This window comes from Labeo rohita, chromosome 21 (assembly GCF_022985175.1).
Source record: "Labeo rohita strain BAU-BD-2019 chromosome 21, IGBB_LRoh.1.0, whole genome shotgun sequence".
NCBI lineage: Eukaryota > Metazoa > Chordata > Actinopteri > Cypriniformes > Cyprinidae > Labeo > Labeo rohita.
This window is the reverse complement of record NC_066889.1, coordinates 26,215,510-26,226,976: the sequence shown is the minus strand read 5'-3', so window position 1 is coordinate 26,226,976 and position 11,467 is coordinate 26,215,510. Positions and strand designations below refer to the sequence as shown.

The 11,467-nt window shown below is 33.0% G+C and overlaps 1 long non-coding RNA gene across 2 annotated transcripts; it reads right to left on the bottom strand.

Moving 5' to 3' along the window:
- Positions 1 to 353: 353 nt before the first annotated feature.
- Positions 354 to 11,234, bottom strand: LOC127152510 (uncharacterized). Of its 2 annotated transcripts, none has more exons than XR_007825085.1 (7): positions 11,168 to 11,234; positions 10,589 to 10,705; positions 7,719 to 8,498; positions 5,920 to 6,259; positions 5,629 to 5,787; positions 4,012 to 4,115; positions 354 to 929 (listed from the first exon to the last, which is right to left on the bottom strand). It is a non-coding gene; the product is annotated as an uncharacterized LOC127152510 (long non-coding RNA). The 2 variants fall into 2 exon arrangements; XR_007825086.1 differs by having other exon boundaries at positions 7,719 to 8,495.
- Positions 11,235 to 11,467: the final 233 nt, after the last annotated feature.

The window sequence follows — 11,467 nt, the reverse complement described above, 5'->3', positions numbered from 1 at the left end:
ATGATGCATTTGTGATTGGCCTTTTTTTTAGATTTAGCCAAAATCTGAAGATGTTTAGTGACATAATTAGATTTTTACTTTATCCTATTTAAGAATGTGTTATTGTGTATTTATTCTATGTGACTACCAGTGAGTTTTATTTACAGTATCACTGTTTTTTTTTTGTTTGTTTGGTCAACAGAAGTACACACAAGTGCATCACGTTGAAAATAAGGTCGGAGGAAACCAAACGCACTGCAGTTTCCATTTCCTGCCATTGACCTGTCAATACCATCACAGTTTCCACTCTGCAAACTCAACATCTACCTCACTGTCCTTTGTCTCGCATGTATTGACACAAGTACCGCAGTCAGTGATTCTCACAGATCTTTATTGTAAATGGCAAAAAACCACAGTAAGAAAGTGTCAGTCTTAGAAACATTTCTAAGAAGGCTGAAAGGCATAGCCGACATCTGTGCAGTATAAACCTCTTTACTATAAAACTTTTCATGATTAGACACAAAGAAAAACTTAAGGGCAGGCAGTGTATTCTACTTTTATACATGTTTGAATTGCATCTGGCTGGGTGTGAAATTGAAGTAGTTTATCATGCATGTCAGTATGACACATGTTCACTTTTATTTTAAAAAGACATATAAAAAACAACAAAATTAAAATGCATAAAACTATCAAGCTGCTACAAACAGAGAGATTAACATCTGATACCACCATCAAGAGCTCAAAGGGTTTCAACTGTATCTGAAGATACAGAAGATACAGTTAAAATCGCTTCTGCTATTTACAAAGATGCTCTCACGAAAGAATGCGAATGTAAAAAATGCAAAATGCTATCCAGTGAACAGTGCATCACGTTCGTCTTTCTTTTCTGGTTTTCATTGGTCTTCACCCCTCCGTAGATCAAAGTAAGACCAGTAAACAGGCACTTGATACTGCAGAGAGAGAAAGACAGCATGAATCAAACAGCCTTGTCATTTGAAATATCATTGTAATATGGCATAATTTCATCAGAATCCTTGAGAATCTAAAGAGACGTGATATAAAAGAGCAGATTTGACACAGAATGAGGCTCAGAAGCACATCAGTGAGATCTCGCCGCACGCTCTCACAGTGGAATTGCAAATGTTGCTCAGAAATTGGGCTTTATGACATCATACAATAATGGGGGAAGCAAGACAATCCAAAACAAAAACATTTTTAATTCATTCTAATTACGACTAGTTTTTAAGATTTAGCTGGCTACTTGTATCTATTTGAGATGATTTTACTGTGCCCTGGATTGCAGTGAGTAATTGTTGATTTGGTTCAAGGGTCCACAATAAAGAGTCTGTTTTGTAATGTTCAGTATGCTAATTTCTTTATGCATATGTATGAATACCCAAATGACCTACTACATTTCCCAAAATGTTACATTACAAAACAGAACACACTCTCAGGCGCCGTTTCAATGTTTATCCACAGGTGAACCAATGTTATGAATCAAGGTTAAATCACTGTTTGATTTTGTTGAATTGCAACATTGTTTCAACATCTTTTCAACATGGGTGAATGATTTTCAATGTTGACTTACAAGTAATGTTTTTTCAGTGTTGAAACCGCAAATTATTGCAACTACATTGCAACATTGAAGGCCAGTCATGTGCCGACTGGGACAGTGTGGGATGCAAAATGCAATGCAACGCACTTCAGTCCAGTGTAACAAATTAATTGTAAAAACACATCATCCATGATACTTAAGATTCACTAAGAATTTTTTTTTTTTACAATAAAAATGCAAAATAACCCTACACTCTAATTTTTATTTATTTAAAAGAACAATAATTAATAACTCTAATAAATAATATTGAAATAATAAACATTAGTAAATTGCTTATTAAAACTTTCTAAAAAAATGCTGGGTCATAAACAACCCAGCGCTGGGTGAAATATAGACAGGTTGTTTTGACTCAGCGATTGAGTTAAATGTTAAATGTTTACCCCAACCTTCTGAAAAGTTTTAACTCGACTGGCTTAAAAAATGAACCTAAAATAGGTTGTACAATAAAATTCAGACACATAATTACTAGAGGAATCCACAATAATCATAAGTTGGACATTTATTAAGCAATTTTAAATCTATAATTTATAGTTTATCATTTAATTTATTATTTATTCAACTTATTAAGAAATGTTAATTTATTGAGCATATTAATAAATGTTCATCCCCAATCTATTTTGGGTTCATTTTAGGCAAGAAATATAGTAATTTTTAAACAACATTTGAGTTAAACAAACCTGCCGAGCAGGTGGTCAAACATTTAACCCAACCCAAACGGTTGTTTTTGTTTACCTGATGCCTCTAGTAATTATGTGTTTGATTTTTAATTTACAACCTATTTTGGTTCAGTTTAAGCCAGTCATCTAGTAATTTTTAAACAATGGTTGAGTTAAATAAACCTGCCCAAGAGTCAACCACAGAGTCAGAACAACCAAGTCACTGGATTTGTCCATATTTCACCCATCGTTTGGATTAAATGTTTAACCCAACCTTCTGGGTAATTTTATTTAAATCAACTATTGTTTAAAAATTACTATATGACTGGCTTAAAATGAACCCAAAATAGGTTGTAAATTAAAAATCAGACACGTAGTTACTAGAGGCATCAGCAATAATCAAAAGGTAAACATTTATTATTAAGTTTTTAATTATTAAATGTTTATAATTTAATTCTTATTTTTTCAATTTTCAATTTCAAATTTTTTTAAACATACAAATAAATGTTAATTTCCAACCTATTTTGGGTTCATTTTAGGCAAGAAATATAGTCATTTTAAACAATAGTTGAGTTAAATAAACCTGCTGAGCAGGTTGATTAAACTTTTAACCCAACCGCTGGGTCAAAACAACCCAATTACTGGGATTGTCCATATTTCACCCAGCGCTGGGTTGTTTTTTGTTCACCTTTTGGTTGTTACTAATGCCTCCAGTAATTATATATCTGATTTTTTTAAGCCAGCCATATAGTATTTTTTAAACAACAGTTGTGTTAATTAAACTTTTCTGGCACCTTGGTCAAACATTTAACCCAACCTCTGGGTCAAAACAACTCAGTCGTTCAAGTTTTTTCCATATTTAACCCAACTTGGGTTGTTTTTAACCCAGCATGTTTTGTGTATGTGTTTCCAAGATAATAACTGCATATTATTCACTTAACTGATTCTTCAGTCTTAAGAATTGAACAGAGGCAGACAGTAGTGAAGCATTTTTACTGTTTTTCTTTAGAAAACTTAACTTCACAACATTCCAAAGCATAATATTGTACTTTTGTATGCACTATATTTCATATTAAATATCATTTAATACTTAATTTCATTAGAAATGTAGTACTTTTTTACTTTTACTCAAGTAAAAGTAATTCAAAGATTCACTTGAGAACAAGAAAATACTACATTTTTAATGTCTGTAAGTATTAAAGTTAAAAAAAAAACAACAACAAATTTTATTTACGAAATGTAGTGCAGTAAAAAGTACAAAAGTATGCTAATGTAGTGAAATAAAAGTTTTCCAAAGAAAAACACTCTGATAAAGTACAGATACATTTTAAATTTACTTGAGTAAAGTAAAAATACTTTACTACTGTCCACCTCTGAAATTTAAGACCATTTAAGACAGTATTTTTCTATAAAGCTTGTTTTGGAACAATGTGCAGTGTGAAAATGGCATTGAAATCAAATGAACTTGACTGAACATGTAACATCACAAGGTCATGTGATGCCAAACACTATTGAGTTTTTCCAAAACAATACACAATACATCATTTGCAGTATGTAGTACGCTACATTCGATTTCAAACAGAGGCAAATATCAACATTTGCAGCTATGGATATGTTTAGAACCAACCAACACATTTATGAAAACAACTGTTTCCTGTTATAAACATGGCTAGGCCTAATAGACATACTTAGGTTAGAGTATGTTTTTGCATTATCATTTTGTACCAATTATTTCGACTCATGAGATCGGATCTGGCTTACCCATTGGAGAGATCCTCGAGAAGAGTCTGTGCTTCCATCCTCCTCTTCCATGTTCTCATGCTCCTCACCCTCACTTTGTGGCCCTTGGTGAATGACCACTCGCTCTGAGCGAAGACAAAGACATTGGAATTTAGGACTATATCCAAATATGTATTATGACAATTCAAAACTATTTTAAATGTAAAAAGTAAATCTATATCTGCGCAGGTCAAATTAGTTCCATTTTTGCATTTTTAATCAGAAACAACGAGTAACAGGTACACCTTTCAAACCTTTTAAAAACGTAATGCACTTTTCTATTTTTTATTTATTTATTTATTTATTTACTGACACATAGATCCAAACAGCTCTTCCTGCCCAATAAAGCACATAAAACTATGCAGCGTGCATGACAACATGTCCACACCGCAAGAAGGCAATGTGACAATACAAAAATGCACTGTTTCTTATTATAAATCAACAAAGCTGGCTATACTATAAGTAGCATTGTGTATATACAGAAGTGTTAGAGTCGTTGCATGCAAACTTTGTCCAGACCACAAAACCTGGCTACATCAACAAAAAAAAATACCACTTTACCACAAATAAAAAACACCTGCAAGAGTTTGAGAGAGCCTCAGCCTAATGAAACAGTAATGCAAGTAACTTAAGCAATGGCTGTGCTTCAGGAACAAGATGTTACGTTGCAAAATCTATGTAAATCTATCTATTGTAGAAATATATTATGTAAAATTATACATGTAAATAGTATAATATATTAATATTAAACAGTCAGAATACTAGCCATTTTGTAAAGGCATAAACAGCTGAAGTGTTTTACCAGCCTAAAACTAGTCTTGTATTAATATTAACCATAAACAAATGGCAAAATGTATGCTAAAATACCAGAGTTTGATTATGTATTAATTGCATATCAATTACATTGTTTTTCTAGCTGTTCATGATCCATTCAGAATCAACCGATGGAACTTGCAGAGAACAGTTTTACTAATGCATGACTGCAAAAACTATGTAACATTTATTTATTGTTTACATAAACATAAAATTATTTTATTTTATAATAGCATTAAATTAAAAAAGTAACGTTTTAGAATGTTTGCAGTTTGTTTTAGAATTTTAGAACACTGTATCAACTGCTACTTTTAAAAAGTAATGTTAAAGGTGTGTTTGAATAGGCTCAGTTGCACTTCCTGTGCGAGGGGCCACACAGCTACAAAATTCTGACAAGTTTTGACATAAAAGACCTGCTCACACAGCAACTTTGTGACATAGGCTACATTATTTTTCATATTACATGTACTTGCATCATTCACTGTACTGTTAGTCAGTGCTTTTTTAGAGTGTGTGAGATGTTCATATGACAGCGTGCTGTTGTTTAGTCAGCTGCAGAGAATGTCCAATTCATCCGATGCGTGAATCAATAATAAATGAGCACTTTGGCTGTGATTACAGTATTGAACTGGGTATAAGTGGTGTAAAAAGCCTTATAATTGTTAATGAACTTTTAATGAGTCTCAGGTTTGCAGGAAAAAAAGCATAAGTACAGTACACTGCAGATGAAGAAAACAATGCAGCAGCACAAACACACCAGTAATGAGTCTCAATATTGAAGTGTACCTGATTTTTTACAGGAGTTTCTCATCTTGCATACACTGAAGGCCAAGCAGAGGGTCAGCAGGCCGATGGAAGCAGCCAGGGATAAAGGCATGATAGGAAATGAAGCTGACTCTGAGGATGAACTGGTTGTAGTCTCAGCAGTTTGAGAAGAGTCAGAAACTTCAACAGAAGAAATAGACTGAATTAGTTTAACCAAAACTATATTGGATGACTTTAAAACAGTGGTCTTTTAGTCTTTTTTAATGTGTTGGAATATGTGAGTAAAATAATAATGTAAAGGAAGAATCTTACCAGTTGTTGTCTTTTCTATTTGACTGTCACTGACATCTAGAGTTGTTCCATTAGTTTTCACTGTTTTGAGGAATGGTATGTCTTGAATCACTTCACAAACATAACGACCTGCATCATTTTTAAGTATGTTTGTAAGGATGAGAATTGAACAGTTCTGTTCTTCTTTGCTCTTGGAGTTTCTGCTTTAGTTCTTGAAATTTTGTCTCATTGATGTACCAAGAAACTTTTGCATTTTGCATGCCTTCATTCCAGCAGCAGGTGATTTTAGCAGATTCTCCCTCATTCACAGTGATGTTGGACGGGCTCTGAGTCACAGACAGCTCCTCACTTAAAGCAGTGACTGAGAAACAACAACACACAAAGAAAAACATGAATGTTGATGACTGTTGTTGATGATGATTTGAATTTTCTGTTAGCTATACAATTTTAACCTTTGACTATAAAACAGGTAACATAAAAAATAAAATGTAACTTCATATGTAAAAATATAAATTTATTTTGTTTTATTCATTTTTGAATTAATTATTTTTCCATGATCCAATTTTGTATCTTGTCAATTAGTTAGAATTGTATAACGTTTATCATGCTAAATTGGTTTTGAAGACCAAAAAGGAAAAAACAAAAACCAATAAATAAATAAATAAATGAATGAATAAAATGCTGATCATGATGAAACATTTGGTTTAAAAAAAAATGGACAAGTAACAAGTTTTTAAGTAAGTCTAAGCCTAAAATTAAAAAAAAAAGTCTTTCAATACTTCTCAATAAAATGAACAAAAATCTTTAAAAACATTTACAAGGTAATATTTATTTTTCAGCTAGATAATGAGAATGGTGGTGTTACAAAAGTTTTCAGGATTTGTATTATTTTCCTTGATATATAGATGATAATATAAGATATTCTGACATATGTGACCCTGGGCCTCAAAACCAGCCATAAGGGTCAGTTTTTTGAAATTAAGATTTATACATATGAAAGCTGAATAAATAAGTTTATTATTTGTTATGAAAGGACAATATTTGGCTAAAACTTTTTGAAAATCTGATATTCAAGGGTGCAAGAAATATCACAATCTTTACGTTGTCCAAATAGTTCACAATGCATATTACTAATTTATTTATACTAATATATTTACGGTAGGATTTTTGACATGAAAGAAAAATCGATAATTTTGACCCATACAATGTATTTATGGCTGTTGCTACAAATATACCCATGCTACTTAAGACTGGTTTTGTGGTCCAGAGTCACACATAATAATAAATAAATAGGTGGTACATGATAAACATGTAAAAACCCTTACAGCTCACATTGGTCTAAATATGCTAACACGGACTGCTTGATATAACAGGATATTGTGTTAATAATACAAAAGTTACTGTGTGACTTCACTAGTTTTTAAAACTTTTACTGTAATGTAAATATACAAATCTTCCACGTTCCTTAGTAGCAGTAGTTTTTAAATTGTGTATACAGCTATATCTCATTAAAAAAAGTACCAAAAACAGGATCTAGGAACAACAAAGATGAAGAAAGTTTGTTTTTCTGCACATTTTTCTATACAGATCAACAACATGATGGCAAAATTGCAATACACTAAATGTGTTTAATCGTCAATTCTTCACATGTGTTTATTAAAATACTCCATAATGCTACAAATAATGTCTCCTACTGAATGCAGAAAGGCAGCATTCCTCTCACAGCTCTACAAACAGTTATGTTTATTTTATTTTGTACTAATATCCTGGAGCTTCTGTGCTGGTTTTCCATTCAGGAAGGAGATTCGTGTGGCACTTACCTCTTAAACAAAGGCATGACATGAGGAGCCCACACAGGAGTCTGGAGGAACACTTCATTTCTGAGCGTCTACAGAGAATCTGAATCCGCTTCACTCCCACATCACAATCTTTCACATGCCTGAGACACTCGTACTGTCAGATTTTTACCCCCTCCCCACGCAACTAATTTTATCACAGCGAAGCCCAAGTAAACCACAACACTGATCTTGCACTCGATTCACCCCAGACAAACTGAACACGACCATACACACAATCCTACAAAACACACAATCAAACAGAAAGCTTCAGGCATGCACAAGACATTTTATTTCATTGACTTTCAGAATTCAGTGACAGTCACTGCAAACCATTATGATTCTGCAAACAAGCATATCATGCAGGAAGTGACATCACAGACCTGAAAACCACACCCATGACACTATATCCTGTGTCTCACAGAGCTGAAACTAAGTCGCCCATTACCGAAACAGTCCCTTCTTCAGTGCCAGCCATTACATGTGCCTTTTCATCAGTGTTCAGAACAGAAACAGTCTTGTTTTCATTGTCATGCATTGGAGATGTACCTTGTTCAGTGTTCACAATTACCACAGTCTGCTTTTCTTCATCTTTTTCTTCTTCTGTTACAGCAGTAACTTTAGGTTTCTCATTGTTGACTCTATCTTTCTCCTGTTCTGAAACTTTTTCACTCTGTTTCGCCTCTTCAGTTTCATTTCTCCGTATCTCTCCGGCCTCCAGGTCTTCGTCTAGTCCTTCTCCCACCTTTACAGCATGCTCAACTGCTTTAGATGAAAAATAAATAATAAATATTAAAAGCAGTAAGACCTCAAGAACATCTCAGGGTATGAACTTTTGCCTTAAATAGTTCACCCAAAAATGAAAAAAAAAAAAAAAAAAAAAAATGAAAATTCACTTAGGAAATCCAAGATATAGTGATTACATCACTTGCTCACCAGTGGATCTATTGCAGTGAATGGGTACCGTCAGAATGAGAGTCCACACAGCTGATAAAAACATCACAATAATCCACAAGTGATCCATGTGACTCTAGTACATCAATTGATATCTTGTTAAGGCAAATCTTCATGTTTGTAAGAAGGAAATCCATCTTAAGACATTTTTTTTACTTCTATCCATCTATCCATAATATTGCTTTCTCTAGTGAAAATCATCTTATTTGAATCAGGAGAGAAAAATGCACAGGTCAAACATCCAAAACATTTCTAAACAAATATGTGGGTGGATTTTGACAAGATGAGATGGGCTTCTTTCATTGGGGGAAGTGTTATTGTAGATTATGGACTCATATTTTGGCTAAAAGCAATGGTTTAAAGTTCAAGCACCTTAATGATGGATTTGTTTCTTACAAATATGCAGCTTTTCAGTTCACAAAATGTTAATTGATGGACTGGAGTGGTGTGGATTACTTGTGGATTGTTGTAATTTTTTGTTAGCTGTTTGGACTCTCATTCTGACGGCACCCATTCACTGCAGAAGACCTCCATTGGTGAGCAACTCATCTACATCTCGATTTGGCCTGCAGGTGAATATATTATCAGTAAATTTTCATTTTTGGGTGAACCATTCCTTTAACAAGTTCAACTGTGGTACAAACCTACACTCTAAAAAATGCTGGGTTATTTTTTAACGCAAATGCTGGGTTCAGCTGGTTGGGTCATTTTATTTGGTTGTTTTTAATATTTTTTTACCCAGGTGCTGGGTTATTTTTTTTTAACCCAAATGCTGGGTTCAGCCAGTTGGGTCATTTTATTGGGTTATTTTTTAATATATATATATATTTTTTTTTTTACCCAGGTGATGTCAGGTTTTGGAGTCAGTCACAGCACCTTTCAGTGAAAGATGGAGAGTGAAATGGCAACACACCAGCACTAGAGTTAGCGCTATGTCGGTAAAAAGCAATTACAGAGAACGGTTGAACACACTAAAATTAAGATGCTACTTTTAAATGTTACATTTTTTATGTCTAAAATGCTTGTTAAACGAGTTTAAATGTATGTAATATTGTAAATTATGGTGTATTCACCCAAATAAATTAAATTTGTTTTGTATTTTGTCCTTGCTTAATATAAATTATCATATATTTTGATTATTTTTTATAGTAATAGTGAGTTTTTTTGTAAGTTCCATTACATTTTAAGCCAGCAATATAATTTTTAAACAATAGTTGACTTAAATAAAATAACCCAGCATGTTTGATAAAAACATTTAACCCAATCAGCTGGGTAAAAATAACCCAGCATGTGTTCTGTCTAATATTTACCCAGCACTGGGTTGCCAAATAACCCAAGTTGGGTTTTTTTTAACCCAGCGTTTTTAAAAATGTAACAAAGAGACAAAAATAGTCTGACAAACTGTCTGAGATGTTGCTAGAGACAACATTTAAATGAACTTATGACCACAAGTTCATACACCACTGCTGCGGTTTAAAAAATCTGAAATGTACTTGTAATTATATAAACCTATTTAAACCTATCAAGACAGACCTACGATGAACTCTGAGGTGGTTAAATAGTGACTTTAATTATTTTTATTGATAGTTATTGAATTATATTTCTAATCACCATCTTTTGTGAATTATTCTTGCATCATTTTGGATTTTTTTTAATCACTAGCAATTCTGCAATTCTGGAATTCCTTATCTTTTAGGAGACATATGGTACTGCCCTTATAAAAGATGTTAAGCACACTGTCTTGTATCTTTTCCAGTTTTTAAATATATATTTGCTTCAAATCATGTTGTACTTAAGTTTCAAACAAATTCTTCATGTCAGGGCTGGTTTGGTTGGTTTGAAGGCTAAACAAACAGCTAAACTATGTTGTGAAGTTTGTGTTAGATATGTTGAACGATTACCTGATCTTGATGTTGTGACTCGTTTGTCGTCCCTGTTTAGGTAAAAGAACGCCACCAGCAGACAGATGAAGGGCAGACTTCTGAAAATATAAATGATCACAACCTCCCGCGAACTACCTGTGAAAAACATTGATCTTTTTAAGATCATCATAAAACATACCCAAGGCTCTTTGTAGTTTGTTTGTGGCACATCCTGTGTTTTAGAGAATTTTAGGAATTTTACAAAACCACAAAAGGGGAAACCTAGTAATAAAGCTGAGTTAGTAAAGCCAAAAACACTATTTAATTCATTTTTTTTCAATCACTATCAGAAAAAAGGTAAAAAGCTGTCATTTTCAAAAAGTATTAAGATGTACCATTTAGGTATTAATATGTACTTTTAAGGTACTGATAGGTACTTTTAGGGGTAATAAGGTACAGAAGTACCTTTTCAAAAAATATCGCCCCAGTGATAGCTTTTGTACCTTTATACAAATGAAAACCAGCTGCTTTTTCCAGTAAACATTTATGGAATCAAATTACTGTATGTTAAACTTTTACATGTAAGATAAAAATAGGATCAACAATCATACATCTTACCCTGATCCAAATAATTATTGTTCTCGTCTTCTGGCTTTGTCTTTGGATGATCAAATATCTGTTTTTTCTTCAATGGCGCAAAATTTAAATTTTCTTCAATGAGAAATGTTAATGACAAGTCTCAGCTATTTTTAGCTGTACAAAACAGCTCATTTTCCTCATTGAAGAAAAAGGTGGATGTGTTTAAAATACTATAAATCTATTCACTTTTATTAGACACAGACAACCGAGAGTTACAAGAAACCACTGAGAAACCCAGATCACCCACATGATCCCTGACACACATTCAGACAATAACTA